The 17,671-nt window shown below is 49.3% G+C and overlaps 2 non-coding genes across 2 annotated transcripts; one reads left to right on the top strand and one right to left on the bottom strand.

Annotated features, from left to right (window-relative positions):
* Positions 1-15,785: 15,785 nt before the first annotated feature.
* Positions 15,786-15,859, bottom strand: Trnas-gga (transfer RNA serine (anticodon GGA)). Its single transcript has one exon. It is a non-coding gene; the product is annotated as a tRNA-Ser (tRNA).
* A 279-nt stretch (positions 15,860-16,138) lies between these two features.
* Positions 16,139-16,212, top strand: Trnas-aga (transfer RNA serine (anticodon AGA)). Its single transcript has one exon. It is a non-coding gene; the product is annotated as a tRNA-Ser (tRNA).
* Positions 16,213-17,671: the final 1,459 nt, after the last annotated feature.

Below are 17,671 nucleotides of genomic sequence, written 5' to 3'. Positions count from 1 at the left end.
ACACAATACGGCGCGGGTGACGTCAGCAACCGTCCCGTCTGGCTCCTGTCGACGAGGAGCCGCCGCCAAGGTGATTTAAGGAAGAACCGGCCCATTGTGAAGCCAGAGAGTCGCCACCAGCCGCCCCGTCGGTCTGGTGCGCTCTTACCAGCTCTTGCTGCTTTTACTAGCTATCACCAGCTAATGGCAGCTATTACCAGCTATCACCTGCTATTCCTGCTATATCTGTACATATTTGTATATAATGTATAAAGCTTTCGTCTCATCTTCGCCTGCTTCAAGACTCCGTCTCTCGTCCCTGACCCCGAGTCACAACAGTACGTACTACTGGCACTTCGAGATGTACGGCTTTCCTCGAGGATACAGAAATTTGCTCATCCGCCTGCGTTGTATCGTTAACCTTCAAAGAAAGGGTTTCAGCCCCGGTACGTCGGCAAGAGTGAGTACTGCTCGTTAAACAATCGTAACGGGAGTTATGTCATACTAGGTTTCGCGCACAGTATTTACGCACATCTACCCCAACCAGCACGGAAACTTACACCCACTCTTTCGCCAACGCGTCAAGAATAAGTGAATGGGCGCACACTTGAATATATGCGCACTATATACGCACAATAATTGATGGTACGTATATATACTACACCGATAGCGCGCGAATGGACGAAGCTGAATGTTTCCTGACGCGGTCCACAAGAGTAAGCGAGTTACTAGCGATAATACGTCTTTACTACAAGGTATTACAATGTATAGAACAGCCACGTTTCAAGCCTTGTGCGCCGCAAGAACAAATCTATCGAAACTGAGCCCACCCGCGAGCGATTAGGCAGAAAATAAATCAGATAGTGACAGCACCGAGGAACTTTACTGAGTGAGAAACGTGATAAGCCGCTGTTTCAAAGTATTTGCCAAATAGAGAATAAAGGGCAAAACACAATAATCCTGACTCAATTCATGAGCGGAAAGTTTGGATAGCTTGGAATACATATTTAGCCCCGCCTTTAGAACAGGCACCACACACGCTGCTCGCGACGTTAGGACATAGCTTAACCAGCTCCGAAAGCGCTTTTACTTGTTATCTGAAGCTGTGGCGAAAGCTTCGTGTCGTCAACCCAGTCGCCGTCTACGATATCTCCCGAAACAGAGGTTTGCTAGGCCGCACCAGCGTCATACACATCCTGTAAACACGGAGGCAACAGAGGCAGTTGAGGAAAGCAATGGACGCGTCACTACGTGACCAAACATGGCAGCGCCCACGGGATCGTCGCGAAAAGGGTCAATATATCCTTTTCATTCTAGCGTTTTAAAGACGATAGTCTTTCTTTGACTACCTAAACGCGAAAAAATTTGTCTATCACTCGATTCAACCGCCTGGCCAAAACCAAGCATGAGGAGAGGAGGTGCAGAGAGGCTACGCCGGAGGCAAGTCAACCATCGGAGAACAGAGCTCTTGGAGTCTGTTGGCCGAACATGACGCCACTGGCACGGGCCCTACGATTGGAGGAAAATGAGGACACCTGAGCTGACTCGACGAATGGCTGAAAATGATGTGACCCCGAGAGACCGAAGGGGTTAAAAGCGAGATACAGATTGAGAAGAAAGACATCCTTCTTGCCGCGGGCCGCAGCATCCGATTTCCTGCCGGCCATAACGATGACTCTTTTACTGTTATCTGCTTTGCTATAATCCTGTAAATAATGTAACTAAACCTTCAGTTCTCTAAGTCCTCCCCAACGTCGCCCAACTCCCGCACTCAACGCCAAGATCGAGTACCTGGATGGCAGCGGTGAGATGGATCCTGGCTCGTCCTCCCGCAACCAACGGCTGCAAGCTCTAATAGCCTGAAGCGGATCCGGTCGTATAAATGTCTTCCCTGTTTTTTTTTCGTTTTTTTTCTTTTTTTCCCAGTAATACTTTAATGTCTCTTGCTTATCTCGGCTGCTGACTGGTTGGTGCTTCCGTCTACTTTAAACCGAAGCTCTTCTGGAAGGTGTACGTTACCTGTGGGTCTCACTGGGTGAGTGCCTTCGCATTCCATTAGAATGTGCTGAGTGGTCTCCGCATTTTTACTACAGCATACACATGCCTCATCTTGCTGCGAGTATTTCCTCCGGCACATTTTTCTCCTTTGACAACCATATCGATCCTAAAATAGCAAGGCACTTCCCTTAGTGTTATCGTACAGATTTTGCCTTCTAATTTCTTACTTCTCATTCTTTCTTAGGATTTCCGCGCCTCCGCAGATGCGCGGAGGCGAGCGCCATCTGGTGGTGGTGCAAGGAACCCAGCGGCGGTGACGTCAGGCGCGCGCGTCCTCCGTTGTGATTGGTTGGCCTATTCGGCTAGAGAACAGCGACGCCGCAGCACCCACGGTCACGAAAGTCCGGCCAGGTTCGAAAAGAAAAGCGCCGCTAGCTTTAAAAAAATATATGCAGATCCTACGCACTGTGGGAATCTTAAGTTACTCCAAGCATATTGTAGCTAGCTGGCTATCTAGCATCGTTGGGGGTTCTACAAGGTGTTACCAGATGGACCAACATTTTTTGTGGAATAAAAAAAATGCAGTAACCATCGATGATGATTGTCAATGTAACTTACATAGTCGAGCGCTTTTAGAAAGCGCTTGAAGGTCTGTTGCAGTGAGCATATGCGGCGTTTGTCGTTTCATTGCGTGGTTCCTTATAAAACAGCTGCTAAGCAGTACAGACCGACGTACCACTACCGACGGTCAACCACCGACCACGGAAACAGGTGAAAGAAGACGAAGCAAAAAAGGATTTGTTAAAAAAAAATCTGTCAGAATATGCCCACCGCTAATTGTCAAAGTGTTTGGCAGCATTCTTATATCTGCAAGGTAAATATATTTATAAATAGGTACAATGACGACAAGTCTAACGCACATGCAGAAATGTATCCGAAGCGAAACTTTCGAGGTGCGGTTATTTAAATGCTATAAATCTGTTCGTCTTCCTCGTCCACATTTTTGCAGCATGGCAATTACTCGGCCCAGCCCAGCATGACAGCGGCACCGTTAAACAATCTCCAGGATCGGCCAACGTTTTTTGCTAGACGGATATGTATAATTATAAAGTGGGTGAAGTCGGCCTATAATTATATCGCATTAGAACTCGGGCGCGCCGCTGCTGTTTGAATTCTTGTGGTCATCGGTTTTTCGTGGTGATATCTTGATTCAAATCATGAGCAACATTTTTATTCGTAGCCACCTGCCGGGGTGGCTTAGTGGTTATGGCGTTGCGCTGCTGAGCACGGGTTCGCGCGTTCGATCCCGGCATCCGTATTCCGATGGGGGCAGAATGCAGAAATAAGTAAGTAAATAATAACAATAATAATAACAGTGCGGATCCCACGCGTTCTGGGAATAAGTTTAAGCGACGCTTTCCATTGGTGTTTGTGAAGAACACTGTGCTTGTTCAGTGAGCATTTGCTATTATAGAGCACACGATTAAGTTGGCCACATTTTCGCCGGGAAACGCCTTGCTCAACATAACTTGCGGCGCTCGGTTATGATCGCACGCAAGACGACCACGGAATGAGAGCGACGACATGAGGAGAATAGGATGACGACGACATGTAGAGCGAAGACGGCGATGGCATGACAACGAAGGAATGATCACAATGGAATAAAAGCGATGAAAGGATGGCATGCTAGAGCTCATGTCGCAGGCGGGATCGCTTGCGCATCCCGCAACTGATGAACCGCATGTACCCTGCGGAACACGACACGCTCTGTCCTTTTTGCAAAAGGGCACCCTGCCGCACATCTTGGCAGAGTGCACAGAACTCAAGACACCCCCCTCCTCCCCTTCCCGCCAACACCCCCAATCCCCAACCCCTTGAGCGATGGGAGACCTTGTTATCCAACCCCGCCCTACCGATTCAGCTCGCACTGACGGACAGGGGCCAGGAGCTGCTGGGAACATATGGGTCCCGTAACTAGGGAACCACCCCGTCTGGTGCCTGCGTGCACCACCAATATATTTTGGGCCCAATAAAAGTTGATTCATCATCATCATGTCTGTCCTCACGTACACCACCTGCGGCCTCGGTTTGCACTATGCCTGGTACCAGCCAACCATGCAAGACAGCAGCAACCACTTTAAAATGCTCAGGTACCATGGCCGGTTGGTTCCCGGCGGTACCGGGATTTGAACCCAGTACCTCCATACGATGCGGATGCGCCACCACTACTACAACGCTGCGCTCAAAAGCGTCGCTGCCGGTTCCATTCCAGCAATTTCCCATCCCGCGCGTGTGCGCACGTTAAAGAACATCAGATGGGCAAAATTAATCCGGAGTCGTGCGGCTCCGGAAAAAATAAAGCCTTGCTTTCACAAAGACGAACAAAAGTTTGTGCGGGTGAAATGAGCCCCGCGGCTCCTGTCACTTCGGGAAATTCTGTACGAATTAACTACGGCGTCCCTCTACGGCGTCCCTCATAATCCGCTGGGCAGTTTCGGGATGTTGAACTCCAAAATTTAATTTATTCGTAATCAATTTTCCAGTGACTATAAAACAAATCTACAGTCTTCACCAGGTATCGACGTTTGTATGCTCTCAGTGATTCCATCTTGTAACTTCTTTCCGCACTCCTCCATATTGCCTCTCTCTCTCTCTAGAAAGACGAGGAGCCATGCTTGTTCCGTACTCCTACACTGCGCTAAGAATTCTCCCCGTTTTCCAGATAACGACAGAGTGCCCATCTCTTAGCTTAACAATATCACGCAAGACGCGGAAACATGCCCCTGGACTTTAGGCTCTCGTATGCCTCTCATTCGCGCTTAGAATGTTCGAGGTCGTTCGTGCCGACGCGCAAATGCGGAGGTATTTGGCGCCGTGAGAACCGGTATTCTCGACGAGGGGCTCATCGGGTTATCGCCTATAGGCAGCGCATACGCTGGGTGCGACCTCCCCTCCTCCTCGCCCTCACGGCCGACACGTCGTCGGACCCTCCTCATTCCTTGTACCAACTGACACCGACCCCCGGGCTGTTCGAGGGGAGGGGGGGGGGGGGATCATAAACACATCGCCCCCTCTGTCTCTCGACTCACTAGGGCTGCTAGCTGGGCCGGCGGCGTGTAATAAGGCCGGTGCCACAAGGTAGCACATCAAACAGCGTATAGCATTGAGCAAGCTGGTGGTAGACACACCACGATTGAGTATTACTTTACATCTTCACGCAAAAAGAAATGGGGGGGGGGGGGGGGGGGGGGGGGACGACCTTGCAATATTCTGCAGCCAGTTCGCTGCTCTAACGGGCCACCCAATAGTATTTCCGTTATCCACCCAGGGACATTTCGTGGTGCCATTACAAGACCACATAAGCCTCCGGACGGTGCCATGTGAGTACTCATAACGAGGCTGTCTGGGCGAAAAGAAAGAGAAATGCGGCAGTAGAGTCAGAATAACTTCTTGGGCGAGTTGGCGTTTGCTACACATGATCTTTGTAGCGCAAGAACACGAAAATGAAAGATAACAGTGAGAGGCACGAGAGGAAAGGAAAGACGAGCGCTACACTCATAACTGCTTATTCCGAAACAGGGCATCCTTTATATATATATATATATATTATATATATATATATTATATATATATATATATATATATATATCATACACATGCGCACACGCATAAAAACACACAAAGGGCGCCACTCGGCCAAAAACAGTGCCATCACTTTCAAATGCTTAGCCATCTCAATTCCGAATCATAAAGCGTAACAGTGGTTTGACACACGCAGGCTGGACCAGTGATTTCGATATGATAAGCCTCTAACAGTTCACGTGCGGTTTTCTTGCTTCTGCTTAGGATTCTAGCATTTGAAAACAGCGGTTCACAGTGACAAGACCTGCAATGCGCAGACAAGTGCGCGCTCGCATCATTCTTTAAAATATTGACGTGCTCATTCATTCGGTCATTGACGCAGCGCCCAGTTTACTCAATGTAGCACTTTCCACAGATGAGCGGAATCAGATCTTATATACCACTCCAGTGGAGCACTGCACGTAACGCTTAACGTGTTTTACTGTGCACCCGTTCGTAGCGCCACCTGTGATTCGTGGGCAGAGACGGGAAGCTTGTTCAGGGCGGAGAAAACCACAGGTACTCCACACCTGTTCGCCACCTTGTTAAGGTTGTGGCTAACCTTGTGAACGTACGGCGCCACTTGTGCCTTTTTTCGAGCGTTACGCTCGACTTCATCGCCCACCTAAGGCTTTTTGTTGCCTTTCAGCTTCTGGAACGAAGATTCCGCCACTGACATCAGCACCGAGCGAGGGTTGCCGGCTTTTAAAAGCCGCTTCTAGCGGCCATCGTAATCTTCATCGGCCGCCTTTTATTTATGACGCGCTCAGGTGCATGTGCCTCGTTCCTCGTGCTACGTAGTTAGAAAAATAGCAGAAGAAACTATATATATATATATATATATATATATTTTAACACGAAAGTGTTTTATGCCGGGGTCCACCAAGACTTCACTGACGTATTTCCGTCACGGAAATACGTCAGCTTACAATGTACACGAACATAATACAAAGAAAGAAACCAGAAGAAAAAGTTCCACAAACATGCAAAATTTGGAAATCGAACCCACGACCTCTCGGTCCGCGACGATAGATCGCCGAGCGTTTAACCCATTGCGCCACAAACGTATTTGCAGAGAGCTACACAGACGCGCCTTATATATCTAACACTCCTCCGTGTACCCGCGCTCTTGCTCGGGGCGGTGCCGCCGCCTACGAGCAGAAAAGAGAAGTACTGCATTATGACACTAACGCGCACCGACAGTGAACGCTTCGGTGGTCTCAGCACTACGACGCCTCGATGCCAGCATTCGAAGGGACGCTGGCATCAAGAAGCACTACCAACGCCACCTAGGTGGCGTTCACCGTACTCAGCACAGCGGAGCGTGGCCTCCGCAATTAGCTCTGAAAATGTTTCTGAAGTTGATCGCGGAGGCTGCAATTACGACGCGCTGTACGCGCTGATTTGACTCGGTGACGATTCAGTTACGTGCTTTGTCTTGCGCGTTGTATTAGTGTGTCAGTTACGTGCTTCGTCTTTCGCGTTGTGCTAGCGTGTGCAGCGTAGTGCAGCTTCCATATGCACGACGGTTGCTCATGGTCATCGACGTTGGTAGTCGTGATGGAGGAGACGTGCCACCAGGCGTCAGCGTGGGTGCATCAACGCCTAAGGGCGCTTTAGCCACAAAACATCAATAGACATTATATATCAATGTGCAATAAACATTACACTACTTCTGTGAAGACACGTTTCACTTTCGTGTCCTATACCGATTCCTATATAAGAGGGATCAACCACATTTTTTCTTCTATTTATCTATTTACCCGGAAGTGATCGCAAGGTGAGCACCACATCATAGAAAGGGCCACGAACGACAGACCGGCGATCGGCGCAGAGGGCATCGCCATGGTGCAGCTTCACATGTCATCGTTTTGGCCACAGTATCCTGCAGCCTGGATTACACACGTGGAGGCCATCTTCACCTTTCGGCGCATTGTCTCCGCACCCTCAACGGATCGAGGTGATTGTGGAGTTCTACGACATTGTGGACGCGCCCCACGAAACCACTCCCTATGACCACTTTAAAACGACGGTGCTGCACCGCAAGTCTGTGTCTGTGCGCAGGCGTCTTCAGCAGCTTCTCGACGAAGAGGAGCTCGGCGACAGGCGACCATCGGAACTTCTACGTCGCATGCGGCGGCTTCTCAGTGACAGTAGGCTGGACGCAAAGACCCCGCTGCTGCGAGAACTGTTCCTTCAGCACTTGCCGCAGAATAAGGTCATTGCCTTGGGTACCACACCAGACGACCTGCCCTTCGACAAGCTGGCGGAGCTGGCCGATCACGTCGTTGACTATTCAGCAAGATAGATTTGGTAAAGGCCTATATACCACCAGATTCCGGTTGAGCCAGCGGACGTCCCCAAGACTGCAATTGTGACACCATTCGGGCTTTTCGAGTACGTTCGCATGCCGTTCGGGTTGTGAAACGCTGCTCAGATGTTCTAGAAGTTCATCAACGAGGTAACCCGGGGACTCCCTTCGTATTTGCATATCTCGACGACCTCCTGGTGGCTAGTGTTTCCCCCGAACAGCATTGCGACCATTTGCGCCTGATATTTTCTAGGCTCCAGGAACACGGCCTCCTCATCAACCCCGCAAAGTGCGTCTTCGGTGTCGATGACATTGAGTTCCTCGGACACCGCGTGACTCACGAGGGAATCAGACCGTTGGAAAAGAAGGTTCAAGCCTTGTGCAATTTTGCTCGCCCAACATCAATTCGAAATCTCCGCGATTTCCTAGGGCTGCTCAACTTCCACCGCCGTTTTCTTCCCAACATCGCCCGCATTATCATACCACTCACCGACCTATACTCAAGGCCACGAAAGCTCCATCTTCCCCGCTGACCTTGGACGTCTGAAGCCTAAGCGTCCTTCCAAGCTGCCAAAAACGCATTGGCGGATGCTACACACTGCTGGTGCATCCTCTGCACGTTGCACAAATGCGTCTCATCCCCGCCGCATCTAGTACGGCTGTCGGCGCGGTGTTACAGCAGTTCCAGCGCAACTCCTGGTACCCACTCGGGTTTTTCTCGCAGAAACTGAAACCTGCAGAAACGCGATACAGCACGTTCGGTCGCGAGCTGCTGGCGGTATACTTAGGCATTCGACATTTCTGACACCTGCTTGAAGGCTCAAGTTCTCACGTCCTCACAGACCACAAGCCTTTGACATTTGCTTTTCGCGGTAACCAAAACACTTATACCGCACGAGAAATACGGCACCTCAACTTTATCTCCGAATTCACCCTGGACGTTCGGTACAGTGAAGGCCCAGTCAACGCGGCCGCAGATGCCCTCTCCCATATCGTCGCAATATCAACGCCCACACTTGACATCGAAGAAATCGCCGCGGCACAACTTACATATGTCGGACTTCGGGACATTCGCTCATCCACCACGTCACCTGCGCTGTCCGACGTTCCCCTTCCTTTTTCTTCGGGCACCATCACTTGCGTCGTCTCACGGGGTAGAACACGTCCGTTTGCCCCACTCCCGCTCCACCGTCAAATATTCGACAAGCTTCACGGCGCAAGTCATCCCGGAGTTCGTGCTACGCAGCGTCTCATTATACGACCCGCTTTGTGTGGCCGAGTGTGAGCTCTTGTATACCTGCGCCGCTGGGTGCGTGAATGCTTTCACTGTCAACGCTCCAAGACGACACAACACGCAAAATCGCCAATTCGCTCCTTTCGTCCGCCCGATGCTTGGTTCGATCACGTTCACATCGATATCGTTGGTCCACTCCCTCCATCCAGAGGTGCTCGCTACATCCTCACTTGTGTGGACCGTTATACCCGCTGGCCTGAGGCGTTTCCTCTCACCGACGTAATGGCACTTACCGTGGCTTCAGCGTTTGTCAGTGGCTGGATCGCACGCTTCGGATGCCCCGGCGTTGTTACCACTGATCGCGGCTGACAGTTTGAATGGGATCTCTTCCGCGAACTCACATGCCTGCTTGGCGTCCGCCATGTCCATACTACCGCGTACCACCCATAGGCAAATGGAATGGTCGAACGCCTTCATCGTCAACTTAAAGCCACCTTGATGGCTCGCCAGGCTCGCGCTTCTTGGGCTGAAGATCCTCTTGTCCTGCTTGGCATGCGCTCGTCTTTCAAGGAAGACCTCGGCTGCACAAGTGCGGAGTTGGTCTATGGCACAACGTTGCGTATGCGTGATGAATTTTTCGCGCCAGCAACTGTCGCCACGCCCGATCTACGTTCAACAGCTCCTCTTCCTCTTTTCATGCCTGCGTCCTTGCCCTAGCCGGGATGCATCGTCGACTGTCGTTTTGGCAGCAAGGACATGACTACAGGGAGCCACGTTTTCGTCCCGCGTGAAGGCATCCGACCATTCTGTTATATAGAGGTGATTTCGCTCTCTGCAGCGATTCGCTGGAACTTGAGAGCTTCTATATACCTCTATATAACACCATCCCCTCTCTTTTAAGTGAGGCGGGGGCCGCAACAAAATGTCCGTGCACGCCGTCGTGGAGGTCACCCTTGACCTCAACAACAGCGACATCATGCTGGCACACAGATTACTTTTTGGTTGGCCCCGGAAGCTCTCAAGTTCCAGCGAATCGCTGCAGAGGGCGAAATCACATTGGTTTTATTTTATGACAGATAGTACTAAGCTATTATTTTGAGTAATATAGAGTAATATTAACTACGAATTCTGCGCTTATCTGCCTGCGTTTAGCGGTCTGCGACGGCGATGCGCCCATGGCTTCTTTTTTTTTATGAACCAGAACGAGTATTTCACGCCATGATATATCGCGTTATGTGTCTGATCTTCCCATCTTGTTTTCTCGTTTTTTTTTCTTTTTTTAGTTAGCTTGGCCCGGATTAGCTGGTACACACTCTATATGGTGTCCATTTACATCAACCTGGCCGCCATTTTAGGTCTCTAGCACGCCTAGAACATGCGTTAAAAACAAGTGTCAGACAACAGATGCCCCTCGCTGTCTGAATCGGTGTAAGCGAAGCTTTAAAAGATTACTGCGCAAAACGGCACACCAGTGTAAGAAGCGCGCAGTCGTTTTCGGCGACGAGCACGTCCCGAACGCAACTCGCTCGAAATGGGTAAAAGTCGCGATGGCGCACAAAGAGGAAAGGTGAACGACAAATTGATAACAATGGTAATCCTGTGATAACCGGTTACTGTCAAAAGCAAACTATGTTGATGTGCTAATAATAGTAATTGCTGGAGGTTTACGTGCCAAACCCACGATATGATTGGGAGGCATGACAGTGGGGGACTCCGGATTAATTTTGACCATCTGGGGTTGTTTAACGTGCACCTAAATCTAAGAACACGGGTGTTCCTGCATATCGCCTCTATCGAAATGCGGCCGCCGTGGTCGGGAATCAAACCCGCGTCCTTGAGCCAGCAGCGTGACACTTCACCTGTTAAGCTAACACGCTGGGCGATGTTCACGTGACGTGGTGCACTGATGTCATCGTGGCAAACAGGTTTCGATATTATAACATTGAGTACCTGCATCTATGGCGTTACGGGCAAACCATCTACAAGTAAAAGCACCAGGACCCACCTTTGAGCTCGTGGTCTTGCTCCCATTTTTTTTATACTTTCTCGCATACTTGGCCCACTTCCCCATAGTTCGATTCTACTCACCGTAGAGGATCCGATATTAAGTCCAACCTATCGAAATGAATCTCGAACGTAAGCACGAACAAAAATTCATCTCGCAGGAAAAGGAAAATGGCAGTACAGCTTAGCGTGAGAAACGTGGAGCAGAGAGAAACGTGGACACACTGGAACGTGTCTTCTACCCGTGCTTCTCTGCTTTCATGTCGGTGTCACGATTGGCCGACCTTATTTTGTTGCTCTCCCTTTCTGAGCATAGCCATGTTACTGCAGTGCACTGTGAAAAACCCTTTACTCCCAGGCTCATCCCGATGCCCGGGTGTCTGACGATCAAGTTTAAGTGCATCAAAGCCACCGGCTCTGACAACAGCTTCAGAGAAGGGGGGGGGGGGGGGGGGGGGGGAGGGTGCATTTCGCGCACGCACACAGGCACAGCCGCGCTGCCGGCTCAGCCAGCTAAAACATAGCCTTCGAGATTTCTTTCTACTAGATGATAGCCACCTCTGGAGCGTGGATTAGGGGGCCACTTAAAGCCCAAACAAAGCCAAGTCGCAGATATTCAGTGCCCAAATATAGCCACATAGCCAACTTGTCCAAGTCGACGCCAAATTTTTTTTTTCTGTAGCCCAATTTAGCTATATATAGCCAAACCTGGCAACACTGAGTCAAACCCGCCTACCTGCGACGTCGCCAGCATTATGCGCTTTCGACCACTTTACCACCGAGGAAACACGGGATTTACCCGACCGCCCGAGACAAAGGCCGTTCCTTGGGTGCCCCTGCATCGCTGCGCTTTTCCTAAAAGATGGGGGTGGGGGCGGGGGGGGGGGGGGGGCGCTGAAGCGGTCGTCGTCATCTTCATCAGCCGGCTTTATTTATGGCTCGCTCAGATGCATGTGCATGCGCATGTACCTCGTTCCTCATGCTGCGAGTTTAGACCGCTCATTCTGATTGTCAGAACTGGTGAACCCACGATTTCCTGAGCGCGGACCCCAAGCAGGTTGTTGCAATCCGTGGCAATCCCTGGCAATATCCAGAGATATTAATTCCAAACTTTGCGGAGAAATGCATTGGCGTACAGGTTACTTTCTTGACAAAACGTCGTTTTATGCATTGAAGCACAAAAGTAACTGGAACGTCAATGAATTTCTCCGCAAAGTTCGGGAATATCTCGAATCTGGTGTCATCCTGAGAATTCGTTCCAAGTGGATTCGCATTGTGAGCTCCACGGATAGAGAGAGAGGGGGAAATTGAAGAAAAAGGAAGGCAGGGAGGTTCACGAGACGCACGTCCGGTTTGCTACCCTGCACTGGGGAAGGGGTATAAGATGAAAAGAGAGAGAGAGAGGAGATAGAGTGAGCACAGTTGCGCGCACATTTGAAAGCTCGCACCAAGTCTACACACGGCCATAAGGTAATTAGTTAAAAACTTAATTAGTGAAGTTCGTTAATTAGTCGATATGCATTTAATTTTTTGCGCAAGTAATATCCGCCTCTTCGAGTAGACTAGCTCATGAAGTAGAATCGTGCTACCACACGCAACCTTTAAAAATTTTTGAAAGTGGTCGCTGAAACACACGGTAGATGTTTGCTTTGTAGACGTTAGGCAAGTTGACAAGGGTTTCTATCGCATCGTGTATAGCCTGCAGCTCATACTTACATAATAACGGGTCTGACATGTCCGTTGCATAGCTGCGAGTGCCTTTGATCTCAGGGTGTGCAGGATTTGAGAAGGCTATTTGTCCTCCTGTTGTGTTAACCGTCGCGTCTGTGTATATCACACATCGTCCCATATAGATACGGTCGTTTCAACTGGTGCAATCGGTTGAACCCACCGGCGGAACTTTGTTGTTTTTACTATAGTGGTTAGGGATGCATACTTCCATGGCGGAAGATTGTCCAAGTTCGTAGTCATAACTCAATCGCCATAGAAATAGGAATAGAGGTCCGCGACTGTCGGTATGCGGCATCTTTTAAGCTTTTTTGCTGCTGTCGCTGCTCAACGAGCTCAGAAATGGTGTTAAGCTTTGCGTGCTCTTGTAGCGTTGGTATAGATGTTAGACGAGGGAGGGCCGTAATTGCTCTCATGGCACTTGCGCGAGAAACAGAAACCGAACACAAATTCAGTGATTTTAATCTATTCAATAATACATCCTAATTAATTAGTTTACCGGCACATATGCCATTACCAATTGTAGCCGGTGGAGATTGCAAGGCGTATTCACTTATAATGAATTTTCAGGATGACACTGAAGTTACGGCATAACCATTGCCAAAGTGTGGGACGAAATACTGGGCGTTCGAGTTACTTTTGCGCTTCAATGCAATAAAAGAGCGGTTTGTTAAAAAATGTAAGTGGAACAATCAAAAGTGCATTTTACCGCTAAGTTCTGATGGCGCATATCAAGACAACCATGCCATTCTCAAAATTGGTTATGTCTTGCGAACTCACCGGCTACGATTTCAGTAGCCGTAAATTTCAGTATGTGCCATAAAGCAATTAATTAAGAAGTTAATGAGTGAATTTTCATCAATTGGTTAAAGATGTGTTTCTATTTCTTGTGCAAGTAATATCCGTTGCTATTGTAATGAAGAAGAAGAGCACATGGACAAGGCCAGCCAGATCGTCTGTTCGATGCCTGCAGTGCAACCAGTGGCCAGCCGAATCGCCAGTGCTTAGCACGAGTGTGAGCCGCTCGGACAACCAGCTGTTCCCGTTCTGCGTCACCTGACTTCTCGGTTATGAACAGACGCTACCATGTGAACTGTTTAATACGCCCCTTTACAATTGGTGGAAGTGCTGGGCTCTTCAAGAACATCTACACCCTGGAACTCGGTCTCGGACACTGATGAAAGGGCCTGCCTCGATGGGAAACAATAAAAGAATGCGCCCGGCCGACTCGGGACGCAACAGGCTCCTCTCCCGTCGGAAATCCGACCTGAGGGTGACCAGCTGTCAGGTTGCCCGAAGCGTCGGTGGTCAGTCGTGAACTCGGGGTTTCTTCTTGAATGATGGCCGATGACACACTCGAGCATGAAGGTCCCAGCATTAACTTCGTTGTGGCCTTCTCCATGGGAATACAAAAGCACACACACGAACCACAGGGCACAAGAAAGTGCCTCAATTGCTCGCACCGAGAGCCTCGGGTCTAGCGAACAAATCAATGCACCTGCCCTATCTAATAATAGCACCAAAGCAGTCATCAAATCACTAAACCTTCGCTGAAGCCCACAATTTTGAGATTAGACTAGGATTCACAACTTTCTCGCACCTCCGATAGAGAAGAGCATTCCTAGTGACAAAGCACCACATAGAGCTCAAGCGCCCGAAATCCGTTCAATCCACCCAGGCTCGCTTCACCCAATAATTTGGACCCACAATTTTGTGCCGACAAGCGAGCTCTCATGAACCTTTGAGTTCACCAAAACCAGATCGTCTTGCTGCAGAGAGCAAAGGTAGAATACTAAAAAATGCTCTGAATAAATGATAAATTAAATATCACACGCAGCACAAACGCGATGAACAGTTTTACAACCGCTAGTATCGCACGTACTATAGTGCCATTGAGAGCCACATTTGCATCATGGATGTACTGTCAGAGTCGCTTTAACTTTGCGACAAACTCACACATAATACGTGCAAATCACGCACTAACTATTTCTTCCTCTTGTCCATATAGGACACACACTAAAGAAACAAACAAAACAAAAATCTTCCGTAAATTACACGCTAACACTACAACACTCGCGAACATTTCTAAAAAGTGAAGTGATAATCAAGCGCGCCACTACAGGCTTCAAACAAATATCCTGGACCTCACACTGAAAGTGTATCTCCTACAAAAATGAAGGCTATTTGCCTAAAAGAAGGAACGACACGTTGAAAAAGTTTCACAAACATTTAGGCACTTGCAAACTATCTCTAAGCTTCTAAAATAAACGAACACAAATAAGCTCGAATGTGCTTATCCAAACGATCCTCAAGTCTCGAGACCTTAAAAGATATAACCAAACACAAAAAATAAAGAAACAAACAAACAAAATGTGTTCACAAACCCTGTATCGCCGCGTTTTGTTCCGAATAGCCTACGGTTGCGGCATATCTTTAAGCCGTACTCGAGGCGGGCGCGGTCCTGAGAGCTTGTCTTGTCACGAGGGTGTACAAAGGGACACGTAGCTTATTCTCCTCAACTGCCCACCCCCGACACTTCGCAAACAGGAAACATGCCTTTTTGGCATCGCACTACGACTTCACTGAAGCGTATGACCAATTCGCGTCGCCTTACCGGCTCGCCTCCAGTGTCATGCCTAGCACCTTGAAAAGAACCGAACGAGGGGGACATAATTGCCCCCTTCGCTTTGTCCACCTTCGCGCCGATCGGTCCTTTCTTTTCTTTCCGTCCGGCGGTTCGGACGTGCCTGTCTGGAAACATTCCAAGGAACAAACGCGCCGTTCGAGCTCTTTGACCGAGCTCCCCACTGGGTTAGAGGGAAACCGAGACTTCCACCCAAAGGTAGCAATTTGCTACAATGGAAACCCAACCGGGTTCCCGAAAGAAAGCCTCGCAGTTGAAGAAAAATTCGTCTGGTCCGGGACTCGAACCCGGGACCGCCGCCTTTCCGGGGCAGCCGCTCTACCATCTGAGCTAACCAGGCGGCCAGCAGATGGCAGGGCGAAGTCGAATTTGTCGACAACTCGAAGCAAAGGCAAGTGTTTGATGAATAGTTCAGCGGAAATCCGCTAGGAAATCCGAGGCTTTCTTTCGAGGAACCCGGTTGGGTTTCCATTGTAGCAAATTGGTACATTTGGGTGGAAGTCTCAGTTTACCTCTAATTACTTATCTCCACCTAGCGGATTTCCGCTGAACTATTACATCAAACACTTGCCTTGCTTCGAGTTGTCGACAAATTGACTTCGGCCTGCCCTCTGCTGGCGCCTGGTTAGCTCAGATGGTAGAGCGGCTGCCCCAGAAAGGCGGTGGTCCCGGGTTCGAGTCCCGGACCAGACCGAATTTTCTTCAACTGCGAGGCTTTTTTCGAGGAACCCGGTTGGGTTTCCATTGTAGCAAATGGCTACATTTGGGTGGAAGTCTCCGTTTCCCTCTAATTACTTATCTCACCTAGCGGATTTCCGCTGAAACTATTACATCCCACTGGTTTAGCGCCTTTTCGTCCGCGTTGCCCTGTCTGCCGCATTCCTGAGTTTGCGACGCCGCTTCATCCAGCACGTTTTGTAGTGCTCATTTTCGAGCCTTGCGCTCGCATCCCCTGCTGACCGGCACTTGATATCGTCGGTCACGATGCTATCTCAATCGCACAGTCTGAATGATTTGCGGGTAATCATTCCTCTCAATGCTACCTCGACTGGCGGAGAGCTTAAAACATTAGGGGACAATGCAGCTATTTCCCTTTTCGCAACGTATAGCGCATACTGGGAGCCGACCACAACTGCACTGCCTGCTACATTTGGCTTAGCGCACTTTTCTGACGGATTGGACTCTACACTGGTGCTCTTTCTAATAAATCGGTGTTACTTCGGACTACTTCTGCAAGAACTACCTCCGCGACGTACTCCACGGAAACTGTGCCAAATCGTCCACAGCTGGCCTAGGTGCTTCTGGTATTCCATTGGAACAGTATCTCGTCGCGCTAAATCCTGTCCCATGAAGGGCTCCTCAACAGCTACGCCACGGTCTACGATCTGTCATCACCCGTGAACGTACATTTAGGCTCACAAAGATCAACCTCTCTTTCTGCCATCGGTAGAACCGTGCGTGCTAATGCTTCGCACCTACCGTGCGCTGCTTCTACGGGTGCCTGACAGTTCTGCTGCTCCAATTCAAACCCTGTTCCATCTTTCAATCTCTTGTTTGAGAATTATGTCTCTTCGTATTGTTGCTAATCCAGTCCTGTCTTTTCAACTCCTTCTCTTGCTCAATTGCTTCTGTCCCTGTTCTTTTAGAATAGGTTGCCGAAGATTCAAGGTATTCTGATCACTGTACTTTCTAAAATGGCTAATTTCGGCTGATTTATCACCACTATCTCACGTCGAGCTCTTCACACAACCGCAACTAGCTAGCTCTCGTCAAAGTCATGGGGTCCATGGTAATACTTAGGCATGGCTAGCTATTCCACAATAATTGCTGCGAAACCCGCAAAATTGCAATGCAAGTAAAAAAAAAACCTACCAGCGGTTCAATTTTGTTTTCCAAGAGAATTGAAGCTGGAAAACATAGCAGAAACCAAACGGCTATGCACAGAAATAGCACCAAGCGGGCCAAGTCGCCTCCACCGCATCGAATCAATTGCAAGAAGACGTAAATCCTGGGTCGCCTTTAACTGATTACGATTCCGGTAGGTCGCTTGTCCATACTCCCACCAAAGTAGAGGTCTAGCTTAGTAGCTGGTTCAGATCAATGCTGAAAGCTGCTTATGCTGAGATGCGCAACAACCACAGTATCAAAATGG

The sequence above is a fragment of the Dermacentor silvarum genome, chromosome 1 (genome assembly GCF_013339745.2).
Source record: "Dermacentor silvarum isolate Dsil-2018 chromosome 1, BIME_Dsil_1.4, whole genome shotgun sequence".
Classification (NCBI taxonomy): domain Eukaryota; kingdom Metazoa; phylum Arthropoda; class Arachnida; order Ixodida; family Ixodidae; genus Dermacentor; species Dermacentor silvarum.
The sequence above is the reverse complement of the archived record's forward strand: the minus strand, read 5'-3'. Positions and strand labels throughout refer to the sequence as shown.